The 18,648-nt window shown below is 39.1% G+C and overlaps 1 non-coding gene across 1 annotated transcript; it reads right to left on the bottom strand.

Moving 5' to 3' along the window:
• Positions 1–9,440: 9,440 nt before the first annotated feature.
• On the bottom strand, positions 9,441–9,547 carry LOC130938631 (small nucleolar RNA R71). Its single transcript, XR_009069790.1, has one exon. It is a non-coding gene; the product is annotated as a small nucleolar RNA R71 (small nucleolar RNA).
• Positions 9,548–18,648: the final 9,101 nt, after the last annotated feature.

Raw genomic sequence — 18,648 nt, 5'->3', positions numbered from 1 at the left:
GTGAAAATGGTCCAAATGCTCTGTCACAGCACGGCTAATCATCTGTCGGTTCTCAATCAGGTTGGAATAGAATCCATTGATTCTTTTGCGTCTGTCCCTAACGCCCAGCCTTCAGGAGTTTGAAGCTCGTCACAGTCATTCAATACCGGAATCCTACTCGGAATACCACAGACAAGGTTAGACTTTCTGGATTCCCAGGATCCTACTCGGAATACCACAGACAAGGTTAGACTTTCCGAATCCTCATGAATGCCGCCATCTATCTAGCTTATACCACGAAGATTCTGTTGGGGAATCTAAGAGATATGCGCCCGGCCTAAGGTAGAACGGAAGTGGTTGTCAATCACGCGCGTTCATAGGTGAGAATGATGATGAGTGTCACGGATCATCACATTCATCAAGGTGAAGTGCAACGTATATCTTGGAATAAGAATAGGAGAGAATTGAATGAAAAGTAATAATAATTGTATTGAAACTTGAGGTACAGCAGAGCTCCACACCCTTAATCTATGGTGTGCAGAAACTCCACCGTTGAAAATACATAAATAAAAGGTTCAGGCATGGCCGAATGGCCAGCCCCCTGAGTGTGATCAATAGCCTCTTAAGATGAGGAATAAAACAAAACTGAGACCAAAGATGTCTAATACAATAGTAAACTATCCTATTTATACTAGACTAGCTACTAGGGTTTACATGAGTAAGTAATTGATGCATAAATCCACTTCTGGGGCCCACTTGGTGTATGCTTGGGCTGAGCTTGATCTATCCACGAGCTGAGGCTTCTCTTGGAGTTGAACTCCAAGTTATGACGTGTTTTGGGCGTTCAACTCCGGATCATGACGTTTTTCTGGCGTTTAACTCCAGACAGCAGCATGTACTTGGCGTTCAACGCCAAGTTACGTCGTCAATTTCAGAATAAAGTATAAACTATTATATATTGCTGGAAAGCTCTGGATGTCTACTTTCCAACGCCGTTGAGAGCGCGCCAATTGGAGTTCTGTAGCTCCAGAAAATCCATTTCGAGTGCAGGGAGGTCAGATTCCAACAGCATCAGCAGTCCTTTTGTCAGCCTTTTTCAGAGTTTTGCTCAAGTCCCTCAATTTCAGCCAGAAATTACCTGAAATTACAGAAAAACACACAAACTCATAGTAAAGTCCAGAAATGTGAATTTAACATAAAAACTAATGAAAACATCCCTAAAAGTAGCTTAAACTTACTAAAAACTACCTAAAAACAATGCCAAAAAGCGTATAAATTATCCGCTCATCATTCTTCTTCTTCTCTCTCTTCTATTTTGGAAAATACACTAACCAATTTTCAATTCATTTTAAATTAATAACCTTAATTTTTGAAAACAATTAATTAATAAATAAAAACAAAATATTTTAATTCTTATTTACTTTTCTATTTGTACTTCTCTTCTTCTAATTCTTCTACTTCTCTTCTCTTCTTCTTCACATCTCACTCTAAGGAGGAGCTTCTTGCCTATTGGCACAAAGAGACTTCTTCTTTTCTTTCTTTTTCTTCTTGTTTATAACTAGGAACAGAGATAAAGAACCTTTTTTTCATCTTAACCCTGAATCTGAAAGAAATCTAAGGATGTGTTTACAACAAGCTAAAGCACAACACTCCAGAAAAGACCTTTCAAAAAGTTTTGAACAAGAATTAGAAGACATGGCTGAACCTGAAGGTGATGCCAGAAAGGTCCTTGTTGACTTCACCATGCCTACCTCTGACTTTTATGGCAGAAGTATCTCTATACCTACCATTGGAGCTAACAATTTTGAGCTTAAGCCTCAGTTAGTCTCTCTTTTACAGCAGAACTGTATATTCCATGGAATTCCAATGGAAGATCCACATCAGTTTTTAGCTGAGTTCTTACATATCTGTGATACTGTAAAGACTAATGGAATTAATCCTGAAGTCTATAAGCTTATGCTCTTTCCTTTTGCAGTAAGAGACAGAGCTAAGCTATGGTTGGATGTCGAACCAAGAGAAAGTCTTGACTCTTGGGAAAGCGGGTTAATGCTTTTCTTCTTAAACTCTTTCCTCCTCAAAGGATGAGCAAGATTAGAGTGGAAGTTCAAACCTTCAGACAAAGAGAAGGTGAATCCCTCTATGAAGCTTGGAAAAGATACAAGCAACTGATCAGGAGATGTCCTCTTGATATGCTCTCAGAGTGGTCCATCATAGGCGTGTTCTATGAAGGCTTGTCTGAGATATCCAAGATTTCATTAGATAGCTCTGCAGGTGGATCCCTCCACTTAAAGAAAATGCCTGTAGAAGCAAGAGAGCTCATTGAGATGGTTTCAAATAACCAATTCATGTACACCTCTGATAGGAATCCTGTAAATCATGGAATCCCTCAAAAGAAAGGAGTTTATAAAGTTAAGACTCTGAATCCCATCTTAGCTCAGAATAAGATCTTGACTCAGTAAGTCAATATGATCTCCCAGCATCTGACTGGAATGCAAACTGCAGCTGGCAGTAATAAGGAAGCTTCTTTTAAAATAGAAGCTTATGATCCTGATCAATCCACCATGGAGGACGTGAATTACATGGGAGAACCCTATGAAAACACTTACAACACTTCATGGAGGAATCATCCTAACCTCTCATGAAAGGATCAACAGAAACCTCAGCAAGGTTTCAATAACAATCAAGGTGGTAGGAACCAGAATAGGTTCAACAACAGACCACCATTCCCATCTTCTCAAGGGAATATGGAGACCTCTGAGCAAAGCCTTTTTGACTTAGCCATTCTCATCTCCAGCCTCACTAAGACCACCCATAGTTTCATTAATAAAACAAGGTCCTCCATTAGAAACTTGGTGGTACAGGTTGGTCAATTGAGCAAGAGAATCCTGACGAACGGACTTTCTGTCGGTAAAGAAATTCACAAATAAATTCTCATTGTAAGTATAGTTTCTAAACCAACAAAGAATCCTTTCGTACAAAAGTTTTGGTTGTCACTTAAGCAAACCCAATAAAATTTATAACCGAAGTATTTAAACCTCGGGTCGTATCTCAAGGAATTGCAGGGAAGTATGATTTATTATTGGTTATGGAAAAAGGGTATATTTTGGGTTTTTGAAATAGAAAACAAGTAATTTAAATGGCAAGAAAAATAAATTAATAATTATAAAAACTCTTGGCAAGGTATGAGAACTGAAAATCCCATCCTAGTTATCCTTATCAGGTGTGATGAGAATTGTTTGTTGCTCCCACTTAGTTAACCCTTACTAAATAAAGGAAAGTCAAGTAGACTAATCAACTTGATTCCTCAAGTCCTAGTCAACTCCTATGGAAAGATTAGCTTTAGAGGGATCCAAATCAATCAGCAATTTCCAATTCTCAATCAACCGCTGAGTTTGACAACTCAAGTGTTACCAATTACTTAACCAAAGCCAAAAGGGGAAAAATCTAAATTATTTATATCATAAATAGAAGAAAGCAATCATAAATCTGAAATACTCAAATTGCATTAAATAGAATATTCAAATCTAACATGAAGAGTTCATAAGCAAATTTGGCAACATAAGTAATTAACAAGTAAAAGCATTAGAGTAAATAAAAGTAGAAGAGAAACATAAATTAAAGGAACATTGAACCTGGAATCTGGAGAAGAAGTAAACTTAACCTAAGAGAAATCCTAATCCTAAAACCTAAGAGAGAGGAGAGAGCCTCTGTCTCTAGAAAACTACATCTAAAACCTAAAATTGTGAATTTGAATGTGGTATCCATCTCCCTTTTGAATGGATGCATTCCCCCACTTTATAGCCTCTAATATGTGTTTTCTGGGCTTGGATTTGGGTCGAAAAGGGTCCAAAAATCGCTAGGGGTAAATTCTGTAACTTTCTGCACGTGGCGTCCGTCACGCGTGCGCGTGGTTTGGAAGTTTTACTTGTCACGCGTACGCGTCAGTCATGCGTATGCGTTGCTCGTGTTTTGCGCTAGGCATGCGTCTGCACCGTCCATGCGTGCGCGACGCTTGGGCTCTGAGCGAGTCACGCGTCCGCATCGTCTATGCGTGCGTGTCGCTGCCATTTCCTTCAAAACTTTGTCTTCTTGTATTCCTTCCACTTTTGCATGCTTCCTTTCTATCCTCTAAGCCATTCCTGCCCTATAAACCCTGAAATCACTTAACACACATATCACGGCATCGAATTGTAATAAGAGGGGATTAAACATAGAAAATTTAGGGCCAAAGAAACATGTTTTCAATCATAGAACAAATTCTTGGAAGGAATTGTAAAACCATGCAAATAATATGAATAAGTGTGAGACTAGTGGATAAAATCCACTCAGTTAAGCACAAGATGTACCACGAAATAGTGTTGCATCAGATCCCTAAGACTTCTCCAAACACTCTTCCTAGTAACACTGAGGTGAACCCAAGAGAAGAGGGCAAGATCATAACCATGGAGGTAGAGGCCGAATCAGAGGAGAATGGGAAGGCGTTGAACACCAATAAAGAAGCCTTCACTGGGCATTCAACATCCATAATGGCAGCAAGCCTGGCATTAAACGCTAGTGAGGAATCCATCACTGGGCGTTCAACACCCATCCTAGTAGCAGAGCTGGCATTGAACGCCAGCCAGGGAGCACTGGCTGGGCGTTCAACGACCAAACAGGCAGTCATCCTAGCGCTGAACGCTAGGGAAGAACCCCTCACTGGACGTTCAACGCCCAATCAGGAAGGCTTTCTGGCGCTGAATGCCAGTGAGGAACCCTTCACTGGGCATTCAACGCCCAAACATGCAACCATTCTGGCACTGAACGCTACTGAGGAACCCCTCACTGGGTGTTCAACGTCCACTCACCCAGGGAAGCTGGCATTAGACGCCAGTAAGGACATCCTTGCTGGGCATTCAACACCCAGAATGCTAGAGGGACTGGCGTTTAATGCCAGTCAGGGTGGACAGCAAGGGCGTTCAATGCCCAATAAGCTAAGAGAGCTGGCATTGAATGCCAGCCCAAGCACACCCTTTGAGTGCCTAAATCCTACTCAAGAACCCTCTAGCCCAGAACCAAAGGAAACCATAAAGACAATTGAGGTTCCTTTGAATGCACTTCAGCAGTGCATGAGTTCTGATAACTATTGATCCTCGAATGTGGATGAATACACTAGGGAAGAGCAAGTTGTTCGTTTCCTAGGAGCTCTAATGAAGTTGAATACTAAGATATTTGGTACAAAGCCTCTGGAAAAAGAACCTCCACTGCTCACCAAAGAACTCCATGCTTTGGTTCAGCAAGAGCTACCTCAGAAGCTTCCAGACCCTGGACGCTTTCTGATTCCTTGCACCATAGGCACCATGACATTTGATAAGAATCTGTGTGACCTAGGGTCAAGCATCAACCTCATGCCACTCTCTATAATGGAGAAGATGGGAATCCTTGAGGTACAAGCTGCACACATCTCATTAGAAATGGCAGATAAGACCATGAAGAAGCCATATGGCTTAGTAAAGAATGTTTTGGTGAAAGTTGAAAACCACTACATCCCTGCAAACTTCATTGTCTTGGACATTCGATGGGATGAGGATGACTCTGTCATCTTTGGAAGACCTTTCCTAGGCACAACCAATGCCATCATTAATGTAACTAAGGGAGAAATGACCCTACAATTTGGGGAGGACCACATCTTATTCAAGATGCCTCATCCCAATTCTTCCTCTAAAAGAGAGATAACTGTGCAACACCTAGTGTGCCAACCCTCTCTTTCTGTGCAGAGCTCTGCAGAGCCCCCAAACATCAAATCTAAGTTTGGTGTTGGGCAGCCATCAACAAGCTCTAAGCACAAAAGTACTAAAAAAAAGTACCTAAAGGCTGGAGGGACAAGAAAGTTCCTACTAAAGGCCTCTCACCTGTCATGAGAGTTGTCTTCACCAAGAATCTAGTCCTACCACATACAGTGAGCCGTGTCTTATCTCTAGAGCATGTAGAGCTCATTTATGAGAGGACAGGAAGAAAGTTCATTGTTAGGGGCGAAAATCTGATCCCATACTCACCTATGTAAGGAGCTAAACGTCAAGCTAGTGACGTTAAAAAAGCGCTTGTTGGGAGACAACCCAATCTTAATTAATTATTTCCTTTTATTTTGTTTTATTTTCTTTTAGAGTCATGATCATATGCAGCATTCAGAACAGAGATAGAATTTTACAGCAGTAAAAACAGAACACTCCGGATGGAGTGTTAAACTTGAACGCCAGCCATGGTATCCCTACTGGGCATTCAACACCCCTAATGGGCAGCATTGTTGGCGTTGAACGCCAGCCAGGGAGCAGCCACTGGGCATTCAAACGCTAGTGCAAAGAAGCAAGGAATCTGGATTCCTTAGCCTCTCAGGACCTGCGGATCCCACAGCATCTTCACCTACCCTACCTACCCCACATACTTTCACACTTTCCTATAAACCCTAGCCCAATTACATCCATACCACTTTCCTATGACCATCATAACTCCCACCTACCCCCCACCCACCTCAAAATCAAATTTCCCACCCAAAACCCACCTTATGGCCGAACCCTAACACTACCCCCATCCTATAAATACCCCTCTTCTAATCCTTCATACACACACCTCATACACTCATAACACCCACAAGGCCGAGCCCTCTCTCTCCCTCTCTATCCTTCTATTTTCTTCTTCTTCTACTCCATTCTTCTCCTTTCTTTATTTTTGCTCAAGGACGAGTAAAGTTTTAAGCTTGGTGTTGGAAAAGCATAGCTTTTTTCTTTCCATTACCATTCATGGCACCCAAGGTTGGAGAACCCTCTAGAAAAAGGAAAGGAAAGGCAGTAGCCAATCCCTCTGAATCTTGGGAGATGGAAAGATTCATCACTAAATCTCACCAAGACCACTTCTATGAAGTAGTGGCTGAGAAGAAAGTGATCCCTGAGGTCCCTTTCATTCTCAAGAAGAATGAGTATCCGAAGATCTGAGAGAGATCCGGAGAAGAGGATGGGAAGTAGATAAATCCATATTTGATGATGATTTTTGGTTGAAATTGAATGGATTTCATCGTATAAACTTGCACTTATTCCCTTAAATAGCATGTTTTTTAACTTTCCTCCTAATTTGTGCTTGATTATGAAAACATGCTCTTTTGTGCCTAATTTAGCCTATTTTTTCCATTTACCTTCCATTCAATGTCTTGATGTTGTTTGTGAGTGATTTCAGATGTATAAGATAGGAATGGCTTGGAGAGAATGGAAGAGGATCATGCAAAGAGGAGGAAGTAGGAAGAATCAACAGAGAAAAGCACAGTAATGTGTGCGTACACACAGACCTGCGTGTGTACGCACATGCATCAAAGCAGAGCGATGCATGCGCGTGAGCTGCATCGTGCGTGTCGTGCAAACATTCAGAGATTTTGGCAGACGTGTGCGCACTACGCACAGGTGCCCGCACATGCCTTCATTAAAATTACACGTGACTGGCAATTTTGGTGGGTTGGAGGCTCATTTCTGAAGCCAATAGCTCATAATGAAGGGGAAAAGGAAGACCATAGCATAGCATAACATTAGGGTAGCTTAGGAGTAGTACTAGGAAGCTTTAGAGTAGTTTTTCTCTAAGTTTTTCATCATCTCTATTAGAGTTTTATATTCAAGTGCCATTTCCATTTTTTTATCTTGGATTTTGCTAGCTTCCATTATAAGTATCTCTTTGTTACTACTCTTTATATCTACATTATTCATACTCTTTCTTATAGTTGAAGTCATAGTTCAATTTTACTTACCTTTGCGATTTTAATTTCTTGTTGATGAATTTGATGATTGATGACTACTACATGCTTGCTTGAGTTATTATTGTTGATTGAGATCATTTATTGCTTTTAGTTTCAAGCTTTTTCTTATTTTTCCTATGTTTAGTGTTTTTGCCCACCAAGTGTTTGACAAAATGCCAATTATGGTTATGGGCTAATTTTCTACCTCTTGGCTTGGGGAAAGTGAGAAATTGGGTTCCTAGAGTTAGAAAGTCGAACATTTAGTGGCGATTCTTGGATTGTTAATTGTTCTTGTTCCCACTAACGCTAAATTGTTACTAAGGTAATTAGCAAGCAATTTAGGATTTGTAACACTTATGCTCATTTAACTTACTCTTCGATGTGAGGGTTAATCAAGTGAGATTAATCTATTCTAATTGTCATAGTTGTGGTTTCAACAAGGAAAGGACCCTTAGCTCATTCCAATCCAAGATCCCATTTATGCTTTAAATCTTTCACACACATTTACATTAATCCTTTTTATACCTTACTTGTCTATATTACATAGTTAGTCCTTTAATTCCTTTATTAGTTCATTTATTACAATTTTGAATGTTATTTTATTTCTTTATATGTTCATCTCTCTATTAAAAACCCCTTGAGCATCACAACTGGAATTGTACACTCATTGGTCTCAAGTGTCCTTGGGAGACAACCCGGGAACTAAACACTATCGGAATTGAATTGGTTTTGAATAGTGACATCTTTGAATTCAAACATTGATTGGGAGTTGATTGTGGATTTGGTACTATACTTGCAATGCTAATTCCATTTTTGAGGAAAATTCTTAACCTACTCTCGGCTAACCAGCAAGTTTTTGTCGCCGTTGTCGGGGACCACTTTAAGTGCAAGGAGTGCTATAATTTGGGTTGTTGTAAAGATGTGAATAGTGTGAATACTTGATTTTTTGTTTGCTACTTGGCACTAATTGTAGATAGCGCTTCTGTCTAGCTAGTCTTAGTGGTTATTGATTATTAAGTTGGTTTTCGTTTATTTTCCTATTCTTGTTTTGCTTTTCGTAATTGCATGCTTTCATTGATTCCTCAGTTGAATGACACAGTCGCTTCTAGACCCAAGCTTGGCCCCTTTTGATCCGGAAATAGAAAGAACTTTAACTCATATTAGGCAAGCTCGGCACCGGCTAGCATTTGTGAATAGTGAATTGGGCTCTCTTGAAGAACACACCAATTCACTATCACCATCAACCCATCACCATCATTCTTCAAATAACGAGGAAATCTTATATTCATCTGTGGGGAGTGCTGAAATCTCTTTGAGTGAATTAGGTGACAACACCATGGCGGAGCCACCTCGTATAATCACCTTAAGGGAAGCCAGAGCTCCGGATATCAACTTGCAACCGATACAAATTCGGTATCCAAATTTGGATCCAAAGTTTGAGCTCAAGACTGGAATGATAAACTTGCTCCCCAAGTACAATGGACTACTCGGAGAAGACCCTCTTAAGCATCTAAAGGACATTCAAGTTGCATGCTCCACTGCTTGAAGACATAGGTCGGATGAAGTAGCGGTTATGGTTTTCACTTTTCCTTTATCTTTGGAGGGGAAAGCGAAAGAATGGCTTTATACTCAACCGGAAGATGTGATTTCCAATTGGGACTTGTTGCGTAAGGAATTTCTGGAAAAGTTTTATCCACCTCAGAAAACAGATTGGCTGCAAAAGGAAATCTCTTGCATTATGCAAATAGATGGGAAAACTCTTTATGAGTACTGGGAGAGATTCAAAAAGTTGTTGGAAGCTTGCCCCCACCACCGTATTGACGAGTTGGTACTTATCAGTTACTTTTGTCAAGGGATGAACCCCCAAGACAAGCTTCTTCTAGATGCCTCAAATGGAGGATCCCTCACCAAAAACAAGACCACTAAGAAAGCTTAGGAAGTCATAGTGGACTTGCCGGACTCAACTCAACACTCAAGGGCAAGAAATCCACAACCAAAAGCTATAAGCGAAGTTTCTCCTTCCGAAGATGCCATTTTGACCAAGACCCTCGGTGAGATGACAATTTTGTTGAGACAAATCACCCAAGGGCAACAAATTCCCCAAGCTTTGCTATCTCCTCCACCTCAACTTCCAAGAATCGAAGGACCACCATGATCATTCGATATTTGTGCTTGTAGTGGCCATTACACTGATAAGTGCCCTCAACTCCAAGAGGACACTACATTAGCGGTAGCCAATCCATACATACAAAGGTCCAACTACAATCAAGGAGCTCCTCAACATGGAGGGAATCAAAACCAAGGATGGAGGGATAATTCTAACCAAAGGTGGAACCAAGCCCCTCAAGCTCAACCATACCCAAACGCGCAAGCCTACTATCATCAACATCCCCAAGGTCAACCACAATACCAACAACCCTACCAACAATCCTACCAACAACCACCACACACTCAACCTCAAGGGAGGTATCAACACCTGAATAGTAGATCTACCCTCCTCAAGGCAATCAAGCCCCTCCTCCTAATCAACCTTACATGAATGACACACTTCAATCCTTTATGCAAGAGCAACGGGATTTTCACAAGAAGCAAGAAACATATATGGCTACTATTGCCGAAACTCTCTCCCATTTGACTCTTTCTCCTCTGAGTACAAAAAATGTCCAGCAAGCCTCAACTTCTAGTGGTCTACCTTCTCAACCCCAACCAAATCCAAAGGGAAGCATCAATGCTATCACCCTTAGGAGTGTGATAAACCACTATTTTATGGTTTATCTTGTGCTCAATTGAGTAGCTTTTATCAAGCCTTTGCCCACTTATTCATATGATTTGCATGATTTTACATTCTCCTTCCTGATTTTGTGTTATAAATGAAAACATGCTTCTTTGGCTTTTATTTTCTTTTATTTAAATCCTCTCTTATTATCATTCAATGCCTTGATATGTGTGTTAAGTAATTTCAGAGATTACAGGGCAGGAATGGCTTAGAGGATGGGAAAGGAAGCATGCAAAAGTGGAAGGAATACAAGAAGTTGAAAAAATTGCTAAGCTGTCCAGCCTGACCTCTTCGTACTCAAACGGTCATAACTTGAGATACAGAGGTCCAAATGAGATAGTTCCAGTTGCGTTGGAAATTTAACATCTGGGGCTTCGCAACGACATATAATTTACCATAGCTGCCCCGAAGTTAGGCGACGCGAACGCATCTGCGAACTTCAATCCACGCAAACGCGTGGACGACGCCTCCGCGTCACTTTTTCGCGACCTGTACATACCAGATCAATTTCTGAGCTGTTTCTGACCCAGTTTTCGGCTCAGAAAGCACATATTAGGGACTATAAAGTGAGGGAATCCATTCATTCATCGGAGAGACTTCAGATCATATCATAATTCTCTTTTCATATTTTAGATGTAGTTTTTAGAGAGAGAGGTTCTCTCCTCTCTCTTAGGATTAGGATTAGGATTCCTCTTAAAGGATTTAGGAATATTTTCATCTTCTTTATCTCAGGTTCAATATTCTTTTTATTTATTTTCTCTTTTATTTGTTTATGAACTTTTCATGTTAGGATTTTCTTAATTAATATAATTTGAGGTATTTCAGACTCATGATTGCTTTCCTTTATTTATATAAATAATTTAGATTTTTCCCTTTTGGCTTTGGTTGATTAATTGGTAACTCTTGAGTTTTCAAACTCATCGTGGTTGATAATTGATATCTTTTGCTGATTGATTTAGATTCCTATAACTCTAGTCTTTCCTTGGGAGTTGACTAGGACTTTAGGAGTTAAATTGATTTGTCCACTTAACTTACCTTCATGGTTAGAGGTTGACTTAGTGGTAGCAAAAATATAATTCTCATCACCATTGATAAGGATAACTAGGATAGGACTTCCTGTTTTCATACCTTGCCAGGAGATTTTCTAATTATTAATTTATTTTTCTTATCAATTATATTATTTGTTCAAACCTTTTCAAAATCCCAAAATACACCTTTGCATAACCAATAATAAATCATACTTCCCTGCAATTCCTTGAGAAGACGACCCGAGATTTAAATACTTCGGTTATCAATTCCAAAGGGCTTTGTTACTTGTGACAACCAAACGTTTGTACGAAAGGATTTTCTGTTGGTTTAGAAGCTATACTTACAACGCAATTATATTTTTATATTTCTTTACCGACAGGAAATCCGATCGTCAAAATGGCGCCGTTGCCGAGGAATTGCAAATGTGTGCCTTATTATTGGTTATTGTAAGTATTTTTCAAAAAAGAAAAAAAATTCAGATTTTTATTTTAAAATTTTTATCTTATCTTATCTTATTTTTCAAAATTCAAATCTTTTTTAAAAAAATCATATCTTTTTCAAAATCTTATCTTTTTTTTTTCAAAAATCATATCTTTTTCAAAATATTTTCTTTTTGTTAGTTTTTTTTTTATTTTCTCCTACTACTATGAACTCTCACCCCTTTGGCTATAAGTTTGGTTACAATTATGTTGCAGGAAGAGGAGATTATAATGACAACAAGCATCAAGGTTGGAAGTATCAAAGATGGGAGGAGCCACAAGGATTTGATCAACCCTCATGGCAACAACCACCTCCAATGGACTATCAACAATAATTCTGTGATGCATATCAAGGCAAGGGCTATGGTGAGCACTCTTTAGATTATCAACAACCACCACTATATGCCTATGAACCCCCTCCTCAACATGATTTTAGACCACCATACTCACAAGTCCCTTTCCGCCATTCACCTCTATATGACCCCAACCCATATCCACCATACCAACCACCCTATGCACCGTATGAACCATATATAGAACCACCCCAATTCCACCCCAATTACTCCCAAGAACCACCACCTCAATATATACCATCTCCATATCCATCAATCCAAGAGCACTCTAATCCTACTTATGATAGCCGAGCACAACAAGAATCTAGGGATCGTCTCAAGGAAACAGTGGAAAAATTTCATGCAACCCTTCGCCAACTGGATCAAGCGATAAATCGATTACCTTCACGACGTTCGGACATTCAAGGAACCCCCATGGCTTCATATGGAGAATCTAATGAAAAACATAGCATGAAGGAGACACTAGAAATTCCAGTGGACAATAAGGAGCGTGACTCTGTACTGGAACAAGTGGAGGAAGCCGGAATTATTGAAGAAGAAGAAGTGGTTCAAGACTTAGGAGATGCTGAACCTCCATGGAAAAGTCAAGTTATAAAACCTCCTTCAAAGACATTTGAAATTGATGTTGAGGAAGGTGTACAACCTCCAAGGCATATCATGGTTGAAGACTTTGAAGGGGACGATCAAGAGATGGATTCAATCATTAATAAATTCTTATCTACATTTGAATCCTCTCCCATTGGACTTGACATAGAGATTAAAGAAGAAGAAGCACAACCTCCCATGCCCTTGGTGAACAATGAAGAAGAAATTGAATCAGAAGAAAGCTACCAAAAGGAAGAGGTTGAAATTGAAGAAGCTTGCAAAGAGGTGGAAGATGTTAAAGAAGAGCACAAAGGAGTGAAGCTTGCAAGTTCATTAGAAACCCCTCCCCCTAAGTTGCCATCAAGCTTCACAACATTCAAGTGGGTAAAATTCATATCCCTTAGCTTTCTAATTCCACTTGAATATGGGCTACTGGAGACGGATGGTCAATTTAGAGCTCTTTGTGGTATCAAGAGTAAGAGGAAGATGGTCAGTGGTAAGAATTGTCCTGTAAGGTTCATTATGGTTGGAAGCTTTAAGTTTAAATGCAAAGGTTGGTATAGAGCTCAATTGAATGGGTCTAGGAAGTTGTTTGGACACTTCAGTGAGAATTCTAAAGCTGAACCACCCGGATGGAATCATGATAATCAACTTGAAGACGGATGTAGAAACAAGATTTGGGATCTGGGAATATATGAGGATCAACTTTGGGAGCTCAAAACTTGTGAAGAACTCCATCAAAACTTGAGGAATTTACTTAGTATGGATAGAGCTTATTGGAAGACCAAGCATTGGTGGAAGTTTCAAGACGAGTTCAAGTACAAGCCGCCATGACAAGAAGCTCATCAGAATGTCCAACTTAAGGACTTTAACTAAAAGTGCTGGGTGGGAGACAAACCACCATGGTATGATCGTCCCTTTTTCAGTTTTAATTCTAGTCTATTTTGTTTGTTTTTGAGTTTTGATTGAACTTGGTCATGCATAGCATTCATATTAAGCATTGCATTCTGCATACTGCATTATAAAAAAAATCACGCACGTGACGCGTAAGCGTTGCTGACGCGTCCGCGTCACAAGTGCATTCGGAAGAAAAGAAAACTGAACAGAGAGTCACGTAAAAGTGCGGCTGGAGGCGTGCCTTTGGCACAAATTAGTCCACGCGACCATGTCGCTGACGCGTCCGCGTCAAGTGGGCAAAATGCCTCCCACGCGTCCACGTCACCCACGCGAACGCATGCCTCAAAATCGACGTAAAAAGAGTGTATGGCCGAAATTTGAGATGGAATTGGGTTGGACTCATGCTTGTAGCACAAGCCCTGCCACGCGTACGCGTGCCCTACGCATCCGCGCCGTTTTCAAATTTAGGCCATCCACGTGATCGCGTCAACCACGTGACCGCGTCACCCACAAATTTGGCAATATGAGTTTCAAACAAAGAGTTGCACGACTGCGAGGCTGCCCTCGCGCTAATGGCACAAATTGATCCACGCGACCGCATGGATGACGCGTCTGCGTCATTTCATAGAAGCGCTATCTGCGCGAACGCGTCACTCACGCGTCCGCATCACAAGCGGCGCACAGCTTATCCAAATCAGCCAAATATCTTATCCTTTTCTTCCCCATATCTAAATATTTTCTTTCCTTCTTATTTCTTTCTTCCTCCTTTCTTACTTTCTTTTTCTTTTCCATTGGTGTTAAAATTATCTTTTTCAACTATTGCATCTTTTCTTGAATTATTCTGGTGCTTCATGACTTGTTTTATTCTGATTGGGTATTATTCTTAAGTCAATGCTAATTTTTATAATACTGATATTCCTTTTGCATTGATATGTACTTACACTGTCTTTCATTGCCCACGCTCTTCCCCATTGTTGCAAATTTTTGCACTCTTGATTTGCCATTTGCTTGTACTATTTTCTCACCTGCATGTTGTAGCTACCGTGTAATTGAGACCATCATTATTTAGCATTAACAACCATATTTTATTTGTTTTCTTATCTTTATTTCTGGGTTACTTTTCTTCCCTTTTTCTTTCAGGATGGCCACCCGAAAGGGAACCGGAAGACGTTTACAAGGGGAGACAAACAAGTCTATCTGTACAATCTATAGAGAAAGACATTAGTTGGAGCAGCCCGTCCACTTGTACATCTTAGCATGCACCGAGTACGGTGCAATCTTTAAGTATGGGGAGGTCGATACCAATCTCCATGGGTTAGTTATTCTCTTCTCAACACCAATATTCTATTTTCTTTGTTTGATCATTGTTGCATTGCATAATAGATTGCATGTATAGTTGATTGTTTGCATTTAAATACTACTTGGTTGAAATATAATAAGTTTCTTCTAAAGACCCTATTTTTGAAAATTTTCACTAATTTGAATCAAAACTTTTGTGTTAAACTTGTTTGGAAGTTGTATTTGGAACATAGTTAAAAGCTAGAACACACAACCTGTGAGATTTCAAACTTATTTACATGGTTACATTATTTAACCATAAATTTTTATTCTTGTGTGTTTTCTTCTCTATAATTGCAATCTTTGCTTTGTTCCATTCTATATGTCCATTATTTAGTGTATTTACATGCTTGCATATGATTGAGGCTATTACTTATTTTTGCTCATTTATCCCAAATAAGCCTACCCTTTTATGTCACCCTTGTTAGCCACTTTGAGCTTTTTAACCCCCTTATATTTCATAACCACATTACTAGCCTTAAGCAGAAAAACAAAATAAAAATCTCAAGTTGAATCCTTGGTTAGCTTAAGGTAGATATTGTGTATAATTTAAGTATGGGAAATTTTATGGGAACATGGGATGATAGAAAAAAGTAGAGAATTAAATTGAATAAGTTATTTGAAAATTTGGGAAGCATGCTCATGTGAAATCAAAATAATTAAATTACCATGTGCATTGATGAAAAAATTAAAAAAAATTTATTAAGTAATTAAATAAGGGGATACAAAAAAAATATTACCCCAAATGCAAAATAAAAAGAATCAATGCACATGGGACAAAATTCAAAAATAAGTTTGATACATGAGCATGTAATACAAAAGTGGAAAATTTTGGGTAGCTAGGTAATGCATTTTAAATTATATAAAGTATGTATATGCTAGGTGATACCTTATACTAATCAAGGATTCACTTTGTTAGCTCACTTAGCCTTATATATACATCCTCACCCTTGCCTTGGCCCCATTACAACCCTGAAAAGACATCATGATGTTTGCATTGGTATGCTAAATATTTGTTGATTGGTCAGATGAAGAACAAAAGTTTAGAAAGCATGACTAGGGAAGAGTAGAGTGATTGACCCTAGACACTTGAGCGATTAGAGTGATATACACTACCAGTGAGGGTTCAATGCTTGATTCTATGTTCCCTGCTTTCATGAGCTATCTTCTTACAAGTTTACTTGTCTTTTGTTGTGTGATTTGAATTAGTGGAATTTGAATTATTTTTATCTTGGAGAACTTATTTACTTTTAACCAAGTAGGTAGAAACATTTTGCATATAGTTGCATTCACATAAGATAGGTTGCATTGCATACTCTCTATCATTCCTCTTCACTCCTTTATAGCTTCTCTTGAGCTTAGCATGAGAACATGCTAATATTTAAGTGTGGGGAGGTTGATAAACCACTATTTTATGGTTTATCTTGTGCTCAATTGAGTGGTTTTTATCAAGCCTTTGCCCACTTATTCATATGATTTGCATGATTTTACATTCTCCTTCCTGATTTTGTGCTATGAATGAAAACATGCTTCTTTGGCTTTTATTTTCTTTTATTTAAATCCTCTCTTATTATCATTAGATGCTTTGATATGTTTGTTAAGTAATTTCAGAGATTACAGGGCAGGAGTGGCTTAGAGGATGGGAAAGGAAGCATACAAAAGTGGAAGGAATACAAGAAGTTGAAGAAATTGCTAAGCTGTCCAACCTGACCTCTTCCCACTCAAACGGTCATAACTTGAGCTACAGAGGTCCAAATGAGATGGTTCCAGTTGCATTGGAAATCTAACATCCAAGACTTCGCAACGATATATAATTTGTCATAGCTGCTCGAAGTTAGGCGATGCGAATGTGTGAATGACGCGCCCACATCGCATCTGTGAACTTCAATCCATGCAAACGCATGGACGACGCCTCCGCGTCACTTTTCTGTGACCTGTACGTACCAGAGCGATTTCTGAGCTATTTCTGACCCAATTTTTGGCCTAGAAAGCACATATTAGAGGCTATAAAGTGGGAGAATCTATTCATTCATCGGAGAGACTTCAGATCAGATCATAATTCTCTTTTCATATTTTAGATGTAGTTTTTAGAGAGAGAGGTTCTCTCTTCTCTCTTAGGATTAGGATTAGGATTCCTCTTAAAGGATTTAGGAATATTTTCATCTTCTTTATCTCAGGTTCAATGTTCTTTTTATTTATTTTCTCTTTTATTTGTTTATGAACTTTTCATGTTAGGATTTTCTTAATATAATTTTAGGTATTTCAGACTCATGATTGCTTTCCTTTATTTATATAAATCATTTAGATTTTCCCTTTTGGCTTTGGTTGATTAATTGGTAACTCTTGAGTTGTCAAACTCATCGTGATTGATAATTGATATCTTTTGCTGATTGATTTAGATTCCTATAACTCTAGTCTTTCCTTAGGAGTTGACTAGGACTTTAGGAGTTAAATTGATTTGTCCACTTAACTTACCTTCATGGTTAGAGGTTGACTTAGTGGTAGCAAAAATATAATTCTCATTATCATTGATAAGGATAACTAGGATAGGACTTCCAGTTTTCATACCTTGCCATGTGATTTTCTAATTATTAATTTATTTTTCTTATCAATTATATTATTTGTTCAAACCTTTTCAAAACCCCAAAATACACCTTTGCATAGCCAATAATAAATCATACTTTCCTATAATTCCTTGAGAAGACGACCCGAGTTTTAAATACTTTGGTTATCAATTCCAAAGGGGTTTGTTACTTGTGACAACCAAACGTTTGTACGAAAGGATTTTCTTTTGGTTTAGAAGCTATACTTACAACGCAATTATATTTTTATATTTCTTTACCGATAGGAAATCCAATCGTTAGAGTGGCGCCAAGTTGGATGAAATTGGTGTTGTGCCTACAAATTTGAGCGAGGAAACCCACAATGAAGAGATGGGAGATGAAGTGAAAGTGATGAAAGATGAGGAGAAAAATGTTGCAAAAGGTGAGGAGGAACCACTTAAGGTCAATGAGCCATAAAGGAAGAACCCGCTTGAAGAACCTATGCCAATTCCCTTCCCAACTCTAGCTAAGAAGGCTAAAAAGTAAGAAGAACTTGACCCCAACATGGTGGAAATTTTTAAGAATGTTGAAGTCACCATCCCTCTCTTTCAAGCCATTTAACAATTGCCCAAATATGCCAAGTTCCTCAAAGATGTCTGCACACATAAGGACAAGATTGGTGAGCTCAACAAAAGGCCAGTGGATGATTCTATCTCTTCTCTAATTCCTGAAAAATGCAATGATCCCGGTCCATGTTTGGTCCATGTTTGGTTACTTGTGTGATTGGTGGGATGAAGTTCATGGATTGTATGTGCGACTTGGGGGCGTGCGTTAGCATTATGCCACTCCCGATTTATGAGAAATTGAACTTGTCACCACTAAAGAGGTCCGGGGCGAGATTTGTGTTGGCAGATAAAAG

The sequence above is a fragment of the Arachis stenosperma genome, chromosome 6 (assembly GCF_014773155.1).
Source record: "Arachis stenosperma cultivar V10309 chromosome 6, arast.V10309.gnm1.PFL2, whole genome shotgun sequence".
Taxonomy (NCBI): Eukaryota; Viridiplantae; Streptophyta; class Magnoliopsida; order Fabales; family Fabaceae; genus Arachis; species Arachis stenosperma.
Note: the sequence above shows the minus strand (reverse complement) of the source record. Positions and strands in the feature narration are given on the sequence as shown.